This window comes from Euprymna scolopes, chromosome 26, assembly GCF_053919585.1.
Source record: "Euprymna scolopes isolate OS-2025 chromosome 26, ASM5391958v1, whole genome shotgun sequence".
NCBI lineage: Eukaryota > Metazoa > Mollusca > Cephalopoda > Sepiida > Sepiolidae > Euprymna > Euprymna scolopes.
In genome coordinates, this window is record NC_136507.1 from 68,601,459 (window position 1) to 68,617,071 (window position 15,613).

Genomic DNA, 15,613 nt, shown 5'->3' on the forward strand with positions numbered 1-15,613 from the left:
CTTAAGATAAAAATTATTTATATTTCTTAATATAAAAAGTATTTATATTTCTTAAGATAAAAATTATTTATATTTCTTAAGATAAAAAGTATTTATATTTCTTTAGATAAAAATTATTTATATTTCTTAATATAAAAAGTATGTATATTTCTTAATATAAAAAGTATTTATATTTCTTAAGATAAAAAGTATTTATATTTCTTAAGATAAAAAGTATTTAAATTTCATAAGATAAAAAGTATTTAAATTTCTTATAATAAAAAGTATTTATATTTCTTGATAAAAAATTATTTATATTTCTTAAGATAAAAAGTATTTATATTTCTTAAGATAAAAAGTATTTATATTTCTTAAGAAAAAATTATTTATATTTCTTAAGATAAAAAGTATTTATATTTCTTAAGATAAAAATGATTTATATTTCTTAAGATAAAAAGTATTTATATTTCATAAGATAAAAAGTATTTATATTTCTTAAGATAAAAGTATTTAAATTTCTTAAGATAAAAAGTATTTAAATTTCTTAAGATAAAAAGTATTTATATTTCTTACAATAAAAAGTATTTATATTTCTTAAGATAAAAGTATTTAAATTTCTTAAGATAAAAAGTATGTAAATTTCTTAAGATAAAAAGTATTTATATTTCATAAGATAAAAAGTATTTAAATTTCTTAAGATAAAAGTATTTAAATTTCTTAAGATAAAAAGTATTTAAATTTCTTAAGATAAAAAGTATTTTAATTTCTTAAGATAAAAAGTATTTATATTTCTTAAGATAAAAATTATTTATTTTTCTTAAGATTAAAAGTATTTATATTTCTTAAGATAAAAAGTATTTAAATTTCTTAAGATAAAAGTATTTATATTTCTTAAGATAAAAAGTATTTAAATTTCTTAAGATTAAAAGTATTTATATTTCTTAAGATAAAAAGTATTTATATTTCTTACAATAAAAAGTATTTATATTTCTTAAGATAAAAAGTATTTATATTTCTTAAGATAAAAAGTATTTAAATTTCTTAAGATAAAAGTATTTAAATTTCTTAAGATAAAAAGTATTTAAATTTCTTAAGATAAAAAGTATTTTAATTTTTTAAGATAAAAAGTATTTATGTTTCTTAAGATAAAAAGTATTTATATTTCTTAAGATAAAAAGTATTTATATTTCTTAAGATAAAAATTATTTATATTTCTTAAGATAAAAATTATTTATATTTCTTAATATAAAAATTATTTATATTTCTTAAGATAAAAATATTTATATTTCTTAATATAAAAAGTATTTATATTTCTTAAGATAAAAATTATTTATATTTATTAAGATAAAAAGTATTTATATTTTTTAAGATAAATATTATTTATATTTCTTAAGATAAAAAGTATTTATATTTCTTAAGATTAAAAGTATTTATATTTCTTAAGATCAAAATTATTTATATTTCTTTAGATAAAAAGTATTTATATTTCATAAGATAAAAAGTATTTATATTTCTTAGGATAAAAATTATTTATATTTCATAAGATAAAAAGTATTTATATTTCTTAAGATAAAAAGTATTTATATTTCTTTAGATAAAAAGTATTTATATTTCATAAGATAAAAAGTATAAAAATTTCTTAAGATAAAAGTATTTAAATTTCTTAAGATAAAAAGTATTTATATTTCTTAAGATAAAAAGTATTTATATTTCTTAGGATAAAAATTATTTATATTTCATAAGATAAAAAGTATTTATATTTCTTAAGATAAAAAGTATTTATATTTCTTTAGATAAAAAGTATTTATATTTCATAAGATAAAAAGTATTTATATTTCATAAGATAAAAAGTATTAAAATTTCTTAAGATAAAAGTATTTAAATTTCTTAAGATAAAAAGTATTTAAATTTCTTAAGATAAAAAGTATTTTAATTTCTTAAGATAAAAAGTATTTATATTTCTTAAGATAAAAATTATTTATTTTTCTTAAGATAAAAAGTATTTATATTTCTTAAGATAAAAAGTATTTAAATTTCTTAAGATAAAAGTATTTATATTTCTTAAGATAAAATGTATTTAAATTTCTTAAGATTAAAGTATTTAAATTTCTTAAGATAAAAAGTATTTATATTTCTTACAATAAAAAGTATTTATATTTCTTAAGATAAAAAGTATTTATATTTCTTAAGATAAAAAGTATTTAAATTTCTTAAGATAAAAGTATTTAAATTTCTTAAGATAAAAAGTATTTAAATTTCTTAAGATAAAAAGTATTTTAATTTCTTAAGATAAAAAGTATTTATGTTTCTTAAGATAAAAAGTATTTATATTTCTTAAGATAAAAAGTATTTATATTTCTTAAGATAAAAATTATTTATATTTCTTAATATAAAAATTATTTATATTTCTTAAGATAAAAATTATTTATATTTCTTAAGATAAAAAGTATTTATATTTCTTTAGATAAAAATTATTTATATTTCTTAATATAAAAAGTATGTATATTTCTTAATATAAAAAGTATTTATATTTCTTAAGATAAAAAGTATTTATATTTCTTAAGATAAAAAGTATTTAAATTTCATAAGATAAAAAGTATTTAAATTTCTTATAATAAAAAGTATTTATATTTCTTGATAAAAAATTATTTATATTTCTTAAGATAAAAAGTATTTATATTTCTTAAGATAAAAAGTATTTATATTTCTTAAGAAAAAATTATTTATATTTCTTAAGATAAAAAGTATTTATATTTCTTAAGATAAAAATGATTTATATTTCTTAAGATAAAAAGTATTTATATTTCATAAGATAAAAAGTATTTATATTTCTTAAGATAAAAGTATTTAAATTTCTTAAGATAAAAAGTATTTAAATTTCTTAAGATAAAAAGTATTTATATTTCTTACAATAAAAAGTATTTATATTTCTTAAGATAAAAGTATTTAAATTTCTTAAGATAAAAAGTATGTAAATTTCTTAAGATAAAAAGTATTTATATTTCATAAGATAAAAAGTATTTAAATTTCTTAAGATAAAAGTATTTAAATTTCTTAAGATAAAAAGTATTTAAATTTCTTAAGATAAAAAGTATTTTAATTTCTTAAGATAAAAAGTATTTATATTTCTTAAGATAAAAATTATTTATTTTTCTTAAGATTAAAAGTATTGATATTTCTTAAGATAAAAAGTATTTAAATTTCTTAAGATAAAAGTATTTATATTTCTTAAGATAAAAAGTATTTAAATTTCTTAAGATTAAAGTATTTAAATTTCTTAAGATAAAAAGTATTTATATTTCTTACAATAAAAAGTATTTATATTTCTTAAGATAAAAAGTATTTATATTTCTTAAGATAAAAAGTATTTAAATTTCTTAAGATAAAAGTATTTAAATTTCTTAAGATAAAAAGTATTTAAATTTCTTAAGATAAAAAGTATTTTAATTTCTTAAGATAAAAAGTATTTATGTTTCTTAAGATAAAAAGTATTTATATTTCTTAAGATAAAAAGTATTTATATTTCTTAAGATAAAAATTATTTATATTTCTTAAGATAAAAATTATTTATATTTCTTAATATAAAAATTATTTATATTTCTTAAGATAAAAATTATTTATATTTCTTAAGATAAAAAGTATTTATATTTCTTTAGATAAAAATTATTTATATTTCTTAATATAAAAAGTATGTATATTTCTTAATATAAAAAGTATTTATATTTCTTAAGATACAAATTATTTATATTTCTTAAGATAAAAATTATTTTTCTTTATATAAAAATTATTTATATTTCTAAAGATAAAAATTATTTATATTTCTTAAGATAAAAATAATTTATATATCTTAAGATAAAAAGTATTGATATTTCTTAAGATAAAAAGTATTTATATTTCTTAAGATAAAAAGTATTTATATTTCTTAAGATAAAAAGTATTTATATTTCTTAAGATAAAAATTATTTATATTTCTTATTATAAAAATTATTTATATTTCTTAAGATAAAAATTATTTATATTTCTTAAGATAAAAAGTATTTATATTTCTTAAGATAAAAAGTATTTATATTTCTTAATATAAAAAGTATTTATATTTCTTAATAGAAAAAGTATTTATATTTCTTAAGATAAAAAGTATTTAAATTTCATAAGATAAAAATTATTTATATTTCTTAAGATAAAAATATTTATATTTCTTAATATAAAAAGTATTTATATTTCTTAAGATAAAAATTATTTATATTTAATTAGATAAAAAGTATTTATATTTTTTAAGATAAATATTATTTATATTTCTTAAGATAAAAAGTATTTATATTTCTTAAGATTAAAAGTATTTATATTTCTTAAGATCAAAATTATTTATATTTCTTTAGATAAAAAGTATTTATATTTCATAAGATAAAAAGTATTTATATTTCTTAGGATAAAAATTATTTATATTTCATAAGATAAAAAGTATTTATATTTCTTAAGATAAAAAGTATTTATATTTCTTTAGATAAAAAGTATTTATATTTCATAAGATAAAAAGCATAAAAATTTCTTAAGATAAAAGTATTTAAATTTCTTAAGATAAAAAGTATTTATATTTCTTAAGATAAAAAGTATTTATATTTCTTAGGATAAAAATTATTTATATTTCATAAGATAAAAAGTATTTATATTTCTTAAGATAAAAAGTATTTATATTTCTTTAGATAAAAAGTATTTATATTTCATAAGATAAAAAGTATTTATATTTCATAAGATAAAAAGTATTAAAATTTCTTAAGATAAAAGTATTTAAATTTCTTAAGATAAAAAGTATTTAAATTTCTTAAGATAAAAAGTATTTTAATTTCTTAAGATAAAAAGTATTTATATTTCTTAAGATAAAAATTATTTATTTTTCTTAAGATAAAAAGTATTTATATTTCTTAAGATAAAAAGTATTTAAATTTCTTAAGATAAAAGTATTTATATTTCTTAAGATAAAATGTATTTAAATTTCTTAAGATTAAAGTATTTAAATTTCTTAAGATAAAAAGTATTTATATTTCTTACAATAAAAAGTATTTATATTTCTTAAGATAAAAAGTATTTATATTTCTTAAGATAAAAAGTATTTAAATTTCTTAAGATAAAAGTATTTAAATTTCTTAAGATAAAAAGTATTTAAATTTCTTAAGATAAAAAGTATTTTAATTTCTTAAGATAAAAAGTATTTATGTTTCTTAAGATAAAAAGTATTTATATTTCTTAAGATAAAAAGTATTTATATTTCTTAAGATAAAAATTATTTATATTTCTTAAGATAAAAATTATTTATATTTCTTAATATAAAAATTATTTATATTTCTTAAGATAAAAATTATTTATATTTCTTAAGATAAAAAGTATTTATATTTCTTTAGATAAAAATTATTTATATTTCTTAATATAAAAAGTATGTATATTTCTTAATATAAAAAGTATTTATATTTCTTAAGATAAAAAGTATTTATATTTCTTAAGATAAAAAGTATTTAAATTTCATAAGATAAAAAGTATTTAAATTTCTTATAATAAAAAGTATTTATATTTCTTGATAAAAAATTATTTATATTTCTTAAGATAAAAAGTATTTATATTTCTTAAGATAAAAAGTATTTATATTTCTTAAGAAAAAATTATTTATATTTCTTAAGATAAAAAGTATTTATATTTCTTAAGATAAAAATGATTTATATTTCTTAAGATAAAAAGTATTTATATTTCTTTAGATAAAAAGTATTTATATTTCTTAAGATAAAAGTATTTAAATTTCTTAAGATAAAAAGTATTTATATTTCATAAGATAAAAAGTATTTATATTTCTTACAATAAAAAGTATTTATATTTCTTAAGATAAAAGTATTTAAATTTCTTAAGATAAAAAGTATGTAAATTTCTTAAGATAAAAAGTATTTTAATTTCTTAAGATAAAAATTATTTAAATTTCTTAAGATAAAAAGTATTTATATTTCTTAAGATAAAAAGTATTTATATTTCTTAAGATAAAAAGTATTTTAATTTCTTAAGATAAAAGTATTTATATTTCTTAAGATAAAAAGTATTTAAATTTCTTAAGATAAAAAGTATTTATATTTCTTAAGATAAAAATTATTTATATTTCTTAAGATAAAAATTATTTATATTTCATAAGATAAAAAGTATTTATATTTCTTACAATAAAAAGTATTTATATTTCTTAAGATAAAAGGTATTTAAATTTCTTAAGAAAGAAAGTATTTTAATTTCTTAAGATAAAAGTATGTAAATTTCTTAAGATAAAAGTATTTAAATTTCTTAAGATAAAAAGTATTTTAATTTCTTAAGATAAAAAGTATTTAAATTTCTTAAGATAAAAAGTATTGAAATTTCTTAAGATAAAATGTATTTAAATTTCTTAAGATAAAAGTATTTTAATTTCTTTAGATAAAAAGTATGTAAATTTCTTAAGATAAAAAGTATTTAAATTTCTTAAGATAAAATGTATTTAAATTTCTTAAGATAAAAAGTATTTAAATTTCTTAAGATAAAAAGTATTTTAATTTCTTAAGATAAAAGTATTTAAATTTCTTAAGATAAAAAGTATTTAAATTTCTTAAGATAAAAAGTATTTATATTTCTTAAGATAAAAATTATTTATATTTCTTAAGAGAACATAAAATCGTTTTGTTTTGATGATTTTAAGGATTATATCAGACAAAAATGGTAGCCCTTGTTGGTGATATATTGATGCAGACATTTTCGGAAGAACTCTATTACTTTCTGTGACAATTCAAGCAGAACGGTTAAAGTCCTTAAGTTGGAGAACAACATTGGGAAAAAATTGTGTAGGTATACCTTAAAGAAAAGACACTAGTGGTATCTGTAAATAATGACTTCACTTTAATTTTCAAATGCAAAAGTCATGTATCGTGGTTCAATTGTGCTTTAAACAGAAATATTCATCTCGAACGCGTCCCTTTCTTATAAAAAAAACTTTTTATAGTGACCTCCACATATCTCACTTATAGTTAAAAAGATCAAGCGTCAAGGAAACATTTCCCTCAACACTCCAAAGTCATTCAAAAAACGATGAACATAAATAGGTTATGGAAATTGGGGCATAAACTGAAAACGATAGAAGCTAGTCAACCGATTGAGACCTATCTACTTTCAGTCTAGCCACTAAAGCTGACTCCACAAGTTGGAGACTTTTATGCCCCATCCTGTAATACTCTTTCTTGCTATTGGCATCTGTTTATAAATGAATTGTTCCCAAATTGAATATACTGTCATCACTTGAATTCCACTGTCGTTGTCAGATTAGTCACTAATAATTGCAAATCGGACTCATTTTCACTTTATAGATGTGAAATGTGATAACGAACATATGCACTAGCATAAAGTATACCTTAGCGTATTGTTATATACATATTCTATATCACCTAATGGTTGTGAATTGAAAATTTATTGAAGCTTTGAATAAATGATGATGATGGGATTATCCTGGAAGTGGTTGGTGCTGAAAGCAACCTCCTAATTTCAACAAATTAACAACGATTGCTGCTATTTGTGTGTTTGTTTGTTTGTTTGTTGAGCACCATTCATAATGATGAATTTGGTGGCACTTGTTAGCATTAACTTTCTATTAGACATTCTTTTTAAAAGGATATCGAGTACTTACGTGAGGGACCACGTGAAGGTTGCCAACATCCCTAAGTGAAAATGATTCTGTGAAACGAACTGGGCTCGAACTTTGCACACTCGGCCACAATCACCTTCCTATTATCACAATTGAACACCATTCATTCATTTCAAATAAATCAGATGATTTTTGTTGATATTCGTTTCCCCGATATCTTTCTAGTAAAAATTCTTTACAGAAAGGCACAGGGGCACTAATGAGAGGGACCGTGTGAAGTTTGCCAACATCCCTAAGTGAAAGTGTTTCCGTGTAACGAACTGGATTCGAACTTGGCACATCCGAGTTCTCAGTCCGTGTCGTTAATTAAGTAGCCACCGTCACTCCGCATCGTGTCATGGTTGGAAAAGAGACAAAATCTGAGTTTGTTGTTAACTACTCGTTTTAAGACTACATTTTTTAGGCTTTGGTCGACCCGCTCCTATTTTATTTCTCTCTTACGAACTCTTCCTGGAAATCGATGATGTCACTCATCACGTGATTCACTTATCTCACTTCCGCTTGCTTCTGTTCACACGGTTCTCAAATTTGACCCGTTGATCTCGACAGACAACCACTTGCTACGGCTGTCCTTGAACGGCTCAAAACTTTCCCTTCCTCAATGAACAACAATATTTCAAACTGCTTGCCCTTCGTTTTAGGTCAACATTATGTTAATAACACGTTTTTTTTTCGCTTTGTTTTGTTTTTTTTTTACTAAAAAATCAAATGCTAAGGAAATGAACGTCATACTTCCAGGTTTATTATGTGAATTTTTGAAAAGGGGGAGGAGAAAAAGGAAATTAATGCAATGTGTGGTAATTGAAAATGGCATAAATTTAATCGTTTTATTCCGTTTTTCATGGAGGAAATGTTATGCTTAGGTCAGGTTTCGAAATTCAGGAGGAGGTGTTATTTTAAAAACAAATTTATACACAATATCGGGTGTCAGCATCTACTACTAGTCTTTCATTATTAGATAGGGTTCAAAACAGAGTCTCAAATCTAATATGTCCCCTACTATCGGCCTAGCTCCAACTTGTGCCCCATTGTCGCAATGTTGCATCCCTGTGTCTGTTTGATAAGTACGTTGATGAAATGTGTTCTGATTAACTCATAGCACTTGTGCTCTGTCAGTGTACATGTCACCAACTAATCCGATAAGCAGAAAAATCACACCCCTTAACTGTTGAAGACCCTAAATACCGGAAAGATTTCTACTCTGTAAGTATAACGAGAAATGTGTCGCCCTAAAGAAAACTACAGTGCAACTTTATTTTTAAACTTTTACTGAAAAATCAGTTCAGATAACTTGATTATGTAGTAGAGCTAACATCTATTCATCTTTCAGCCTCAATCACCGCCTCGATACGGGTCCGGAACTGGAAGCATGCCTTTTTCAAATGCGCCGGCAGGACATCGGCGAATACTCGGCGGATGGCGGCGAACAGGCTGGCTTTGGTGTTGTGAAAGATTATCTTGGTGATGTTCTCGATGCATGACCAAACGAAGTAGTTCAGCGGGTTAAGGTCGCGGGGGTGAGAGAGGGGGCTTGTGAGAAAAAGGTACAAAGTCGTAGCACTCCTTCTGAATCCAAGCCTGGGTCTTTTTCGACTTGTGGGCCAGTGTCGATGAGGTGGTATGATGTGGCCCTCAATTTAAACCACACTAAAAACAATAACCGTGGCAGTAAATTTCGTTGAGTTGTTTCCTCAAGCGTTGAACTGTCCAGATTTGCATTTTGAGGGTGCTGGCAATGGTCCTGTTGTCATAACTTGGATCGGTAGAGAGCATGAGTTGTACAGCGGCACATCTCCAATCTCGCTCGTTGAATATTGTGTCACTTTCAGATATGATAGAAGGCTCCTATCGTTTTGGGGATTTGTACACAACTGGTCAACTAGTAGATGGTCTGCAACACAAAAAGAAAATCGGTTTTCATCAAACGGAAATGGAATCATGTTTTTGTTTTTTTTCTAGGGCGACAATTTTATCGTTCAACTTTGTAATAGTTTCTACCCTCGGAGTGCTAGATTTTGGAATTCGCTGAGTGTTTCATGCTTTCGTGGCTGTACTAACCTGCAGAAATTTAAATGAAATCAATTTTAATGTAATGTGAACAAACATTTCGCTGCTTAACTCTCCACAGTCCCTTGTGTGACACGATCCCAAATAGTGGTTCTTTATATTTCAAGTGGCGATACGTCTTATTTGGTTTTGAAAAGATTAGCAAAGACATATTTTATCATAACAATGTTCTAATTTGCTTTAAGCGGGTATTTTGAGAATTTTGTTTTTAGCATCAGAATTAATATTTTTAACATTCAAACATTACAAGGATTCTTTGTGTCAAATTTAGTGCAATTCTAATTATTTTGGCGCTTAAAAAGAAGAACAAGAAGAATACTCTAAAACACTTAATATTCGTACGTACGTTACCATCACTTTTTCACACGCTTTAAAAAAAAAACATCGTCCCAGCGATTGCTGATTAATCTGATGTCGCTAAGGTAAAAAAAAAATCCGGCTTTACTTATTTCAAAATGAATTGTTTCATAATCAAATTATTCTGTTCAATCGAGTAAAACTGGTCAATTTTAGATAAGCACATTTTTTTAAAAAATATAATTGGGAGGGGGGGGGGTTAATAAGTTTAATAAAGTTATTTCATTTTGACTTTCGCTTTCTGTTTAGCAGAAATTTTTACGGTGTATTTTTTATCAAAGCCCATAGGCCATTCGAGGATAAGGGTTTAAGAGTGTACAGTAGTCAAAGGGGCAATATCATAGTAATCGTATACCAATGAAAAGTCCTGTTTCATTAATACGTAATTGCAGTTTAATTTTAAAACTTTGTACGAAAAAAAAATAGTTATTACTAAAAAATGATTTGTTTTCTGTTTTCTGTTTTCTTTTCTTTTTTTTTCACAATAATAATACACCTCCTCAGGTTTGCATTACTCTCCGTGCCCCTCTAGTTGACATCTGGGTGTTTTTGTTCGCTTGTTTTTGTTTTGTTTTTTGTTGTTTATTTTTCTATCCTTCACGATCTTCAATTATCGTAGACATCATTTTCTGTTGTAGGAACAATATTGGTGAGAGCATGTGTGTTTTTGTTTATTCTAGTAAGGCAGGGTGGTGTCAACTTATTATCATGATGAGTATTTGTACTCCTTAGGTGTTTTCACATAGGCGACAATAGAAAAATTTCTTTTTATCAACAACCTGTAATGCTCCCTGGGGTGTAGGTGACACCCCAACCCAGATTTCCAGTTATTGTGATATTATTTATATATTAATACGATAGTGTGTGTGTGTGTGTGTGTGTGTGTGTGTGTGTGTGTGTGTGTGTGTGTGTGTGTGTGTGTGTGTGTCGATTATAACTAATGGTACTCCATTAATCTAGTTTTTCATATAAATAATTTTATCAAGAATTCGTCATAAGCTTTGGTTTCGATTATGGCTCAAGGAGCTCAAGTTATATATATATATATATATATATATATATATATATATATATATATATATATATATATATATTATAGCTGATGGCACCAATATCTCTCTCTCTCTCTCTCTCTCTCTCTATATATATATATATATATATATATATATATATATATATATATATATATAAGTGCCATCAGCTATAATCTTTTTCATAAATAATTTTATCAAGAATTCTTCAATAGTTTTGGTTTCGATTATGGCTGAAGGAACTCAAGTTATATATATATATATATATATATATATATATATATATATATATATATATATATATATATATATATATGTGTGTGTGTGTGTGTGTGTGTGTGTGTGTGTGTGTGTTTTCATAAGTTTTTATTGCGGTTTCAATTCAAGCTAATGCACCCAAGTCATATGGATATATTTTCTATTTTTTAAACTTTAAAATATATAAAAATCAATAGAACTAATAATATATACGAAATCTGCAAGAATTAAACTATCATATTTAAGCGTATTTTACGACCGGGCTTTGCCGGTCGTTTGTGCTAGCTTAGATAAATACTTTTGCAGTTTTAACAAAAGAGCTACAATAATATCAGGGCGTCTCTATTTACACTGAACATCTACAGAATGTCAACATCAATATATTACATATGATTGACTCCCCTGTGGAATTTCTACAGGTACCGCTAGTAGGGATTAGTATTTAATGCAAAATTTAACCATATTCGAACATCAGTTTGGCAAAAAGTACTCATTTTTAAGTTAACGGTTTAGTCTTTTAATAACATTGCCATATGATGCATTCCCTTTTCAAATGGTTTATACTTAAAGAAAAGTGTTCAGATTTAGGTCAAAACGGTATGTTCTGGATTTCATTAAATTGTTTTTGAATCTAACCTCTTGTAGAGTTTGAATTAGTCTCTTGAGAGAGCAGAGACGACAGGGCAGAAATTCCTTTTAAAAACATGTGTACCAGGCATGCACTTATATGTATTCTACGTTTCGCTCATTAAAACCGTTTAATGAGAGCTTAACAAACGTCTTAAAGCCTATAGCTTCAGGGTAATCATTCTCATTACCAATATACATTATTTTAAAGGAAATGCAGTTAGAAATCAAATCAAAAACAATTTAATGTGCTTTGCATATTTGTGAGCTATTTACGTTAAAATTTTAATATTTGGATATCAATTTAAAGCTATTTCGTTTACCGTAAATAATGACAGAGTAAAAATTATCCGCGTCCAGCCACTACAGGAAGTAAGTACATAACCGGGTTCAGCCATTAGAGGAAGTAAGTACGTAACCGGATTCAATCATTACAGAGTTATTTTACTATAAGTCTCTATTATATAGATGAATTAAATTGTTTTGGACCTAAATAACCGATCTATAATATAAATCTTACCTGTCTGTACAAATGTATGTCTGTCTGTATGTATGTATGCCTGCCTAAAACTTTCAACAGAGGTGACGGATTTTCACGAGATTTTTGAAGCTCGACCCTTCAGACGACAAATATCGAAAAATTGGTCAAAAACATTAATTCCTTCGCCCTGAACTGGGCACTTTTATATAGGGAGGGGTCGCTTTTTTCGTCGATATTTTCGAAAGTCGTCCCCCCCTTTTCGATTATCTAGCCCTAATTTAAACCTACGTCACCTCCGGTTTGAGCGATGGACGCAACAGCTAACGTGTCATTTTATTTCATTTTTTCTTACTTTTTTTCCTCATTCGCGGTACGGGTTCAAGCCTGCCTGCCTACCACAACTTTTTTTTTGTGCAGCAATTTTCCTTTTTTTTATTTTTTATTTATTTTTTTTTTTGCTCAACCAACACCCTTACACACACCTCCACTTTCATTTCCGCCTTCGCGTCACGAGTTCGAGCCTGCCTGTCTACTACAACATTTTTTTTTGTTTTGCTCAACACACACCTCCAAATACCCGGGCAACGCCGGGCACCCAAGCTAGTTTAATATAATGGTAAAGTATTTGCTAGTGGGCTGAAACTATCAAACACTTACTAACCTTATATATTCCGATTTAGTATAAATCCAATCAGGTCATGGTAAATAAAAAATATATATTATTTCTTAGTTTGTCTGTCTATCCGTTCTACTATTTCTCGGAAACTAAACAACTGGATCGATCTGACGAAAATTTTGTATAGATCTTTATGATAAGGTGCAACGAGCAAAGTATTATGGTATCCATTCGGTGCGCAGTTAGGGATTAATCGGGATAAATAAGGATTAGTCACCACAATGCGACATTTAATCTTACTTTTGTCGGAAACTACTTGTCCGATCTAGCTGAAATTTTGTATGAATTTTTATGATAACGTGAAGCAAACTAAGTAATATGGTATCCGTTCGATGCACTGTTAGGATTAACAGGGATTAGTATTTAATGCAAAAATACACGCAGATTTAGCCATATACAACTATCAATTTGCATAAAGGATTTATTTTAAGTAAACGGGTTATAACTTTTACCTGTTTTTAACGGTACTCTATTATTTCATATTTTCTAGTTGTCACAGGCTAAATTAGCTAAGTCTTACGAACAATTATTTTCTTTTATTAGTAGCTGTTTGAAAAATACCAAAGAAATAAGATCGAACCGTCAATCGTTTAATTTTCCTTCTTCCCCTCCCCCCCCCCCTATTATATAATAGCAATAGAAAAGGTTTACCCATAATGGGAAAACATTTGTGGAGCTGGTGCAGAGACAGCCCGAAAACTGAATAATTAGTTGTAAATTGATTTACATTATATTGAGATTGGATACAAAAACATGCGTTTGTATTGTTTTATTAATTTTGTACTAGCAGGACCTGTGGAAATTCGATAAGGGACTCATTCATATATAATATATTGATGTTGTCATTCTGTAGATGTTCAGTGTAAATGGAGACGCTCTAGCACGAACGCCCGGTAAAGCCCGGTTGTAAAGTACGCTTAAATATGATATTTTAATTCTTGCAGATTTCATATATATATATATATTATTATAGCGTTAATGTTCTATCGATTTTTGTACATTATAAAGTTGCAATTTCAAAAAAAAAAATATATATATATATAATTACTTGGGTTCATTAGTTTGAATCGAAACAGAAATAAAAACTTATGAAAAAAAAATATATTTATATATACAGGGTGACCCAAAAATATAACAAAAGCTAAATGAAGGACATCTAGAACATATGCTATAGAACGGAGAAAAAAAAAAGGCCAAAGACCTTTGTGTTTTGATGTGATGTTTTGAATATAATAAACTAGTTATGACCAAAGTTTCATTTCATTCAGACAAAACACTAAAAAACAGAGCCTAATTATAGTTGGGACCCGTTTTTTCTGGGTAATCCTATATATATATATATATATATATATATATATATAACTTGATTTTCTTCAGCCATAATTGAAACTGAAACCAAAACTTGTGAAGAATTTTTGATAAAATTATTTATAAAAAAAAAAATAGATGACTTAAGTGCCATCAGCTATAGTCGAAACCGAAACCAAAACTTATGAAGAATTCTTGGCCAAATTATTTCTGACAAAAAATCGAAGAACATAACAATTAAACGACCCGGATGTAAGTGTGACACACAAAAGAACACACACGCTATCGTGTTAATATATATATATATATATATATATATATATATATATATATAGAGAGAGAGAGAGAGAGAGAGAGAGAGAGAGAGAGAGAGATGAGAAATAAATTGTTCTTTTCATTGTCTTTAATTGAAGCAAATGTTATACTGCAACGAACTCGATTTGTAAAAAGTGTGTCATATGAAACTCTTTCCTCTTGTTTCTAATATAGGTATTTTTCTATCTCCAGCTACGGTATAGCTGGAAATGTCTTCTCAATTATTAAATCATTTCTCTCTGATAGGTTCATAAGAGTAGTGGTTGATGGGCAGAAATCAGAAGCTAACAGTATTAATGCTGGAGTCCCTCAGGGGGTCCAACCTGGGTCCAACTCTCTTCCTGATCTACATTAATGATCTTCCAAATCACATCCTTACATCATTCATAGACATTTATGCTGATGACACTACCATCTATGGTAGCACATCTAAGACCGTAAACGACCAAGTTCTCTCCGATTCTCTCTAGTCTGATCTTGAGCACGTGGTACAATGGGGAAAGGGGTGGCTGGTTACTTTTAATGCATCTAAAACTAAGCTTTTATCAAGCTCTGATCTCCATCTGGCATCAATTGAAATGGATGGCTCTCGTCTTGGGGAAGCCTCATGTTTTGACAAGCTTCGGGGCTTTACCTTTACTCCTGATCTTAAATGGAACACATACATTAAATCCGTCGCCAAGGCTGCTGGAAAAATGGTGGGATCCTTCTATCGATCCAGTAGATATCTCACTGCTGATGCAATTCTCTATCTATATAAGAACCAGGTACGTCCAAGAATGGAGTACTGTTGCCACATCTGGCTGATAGAAAGGACTTAT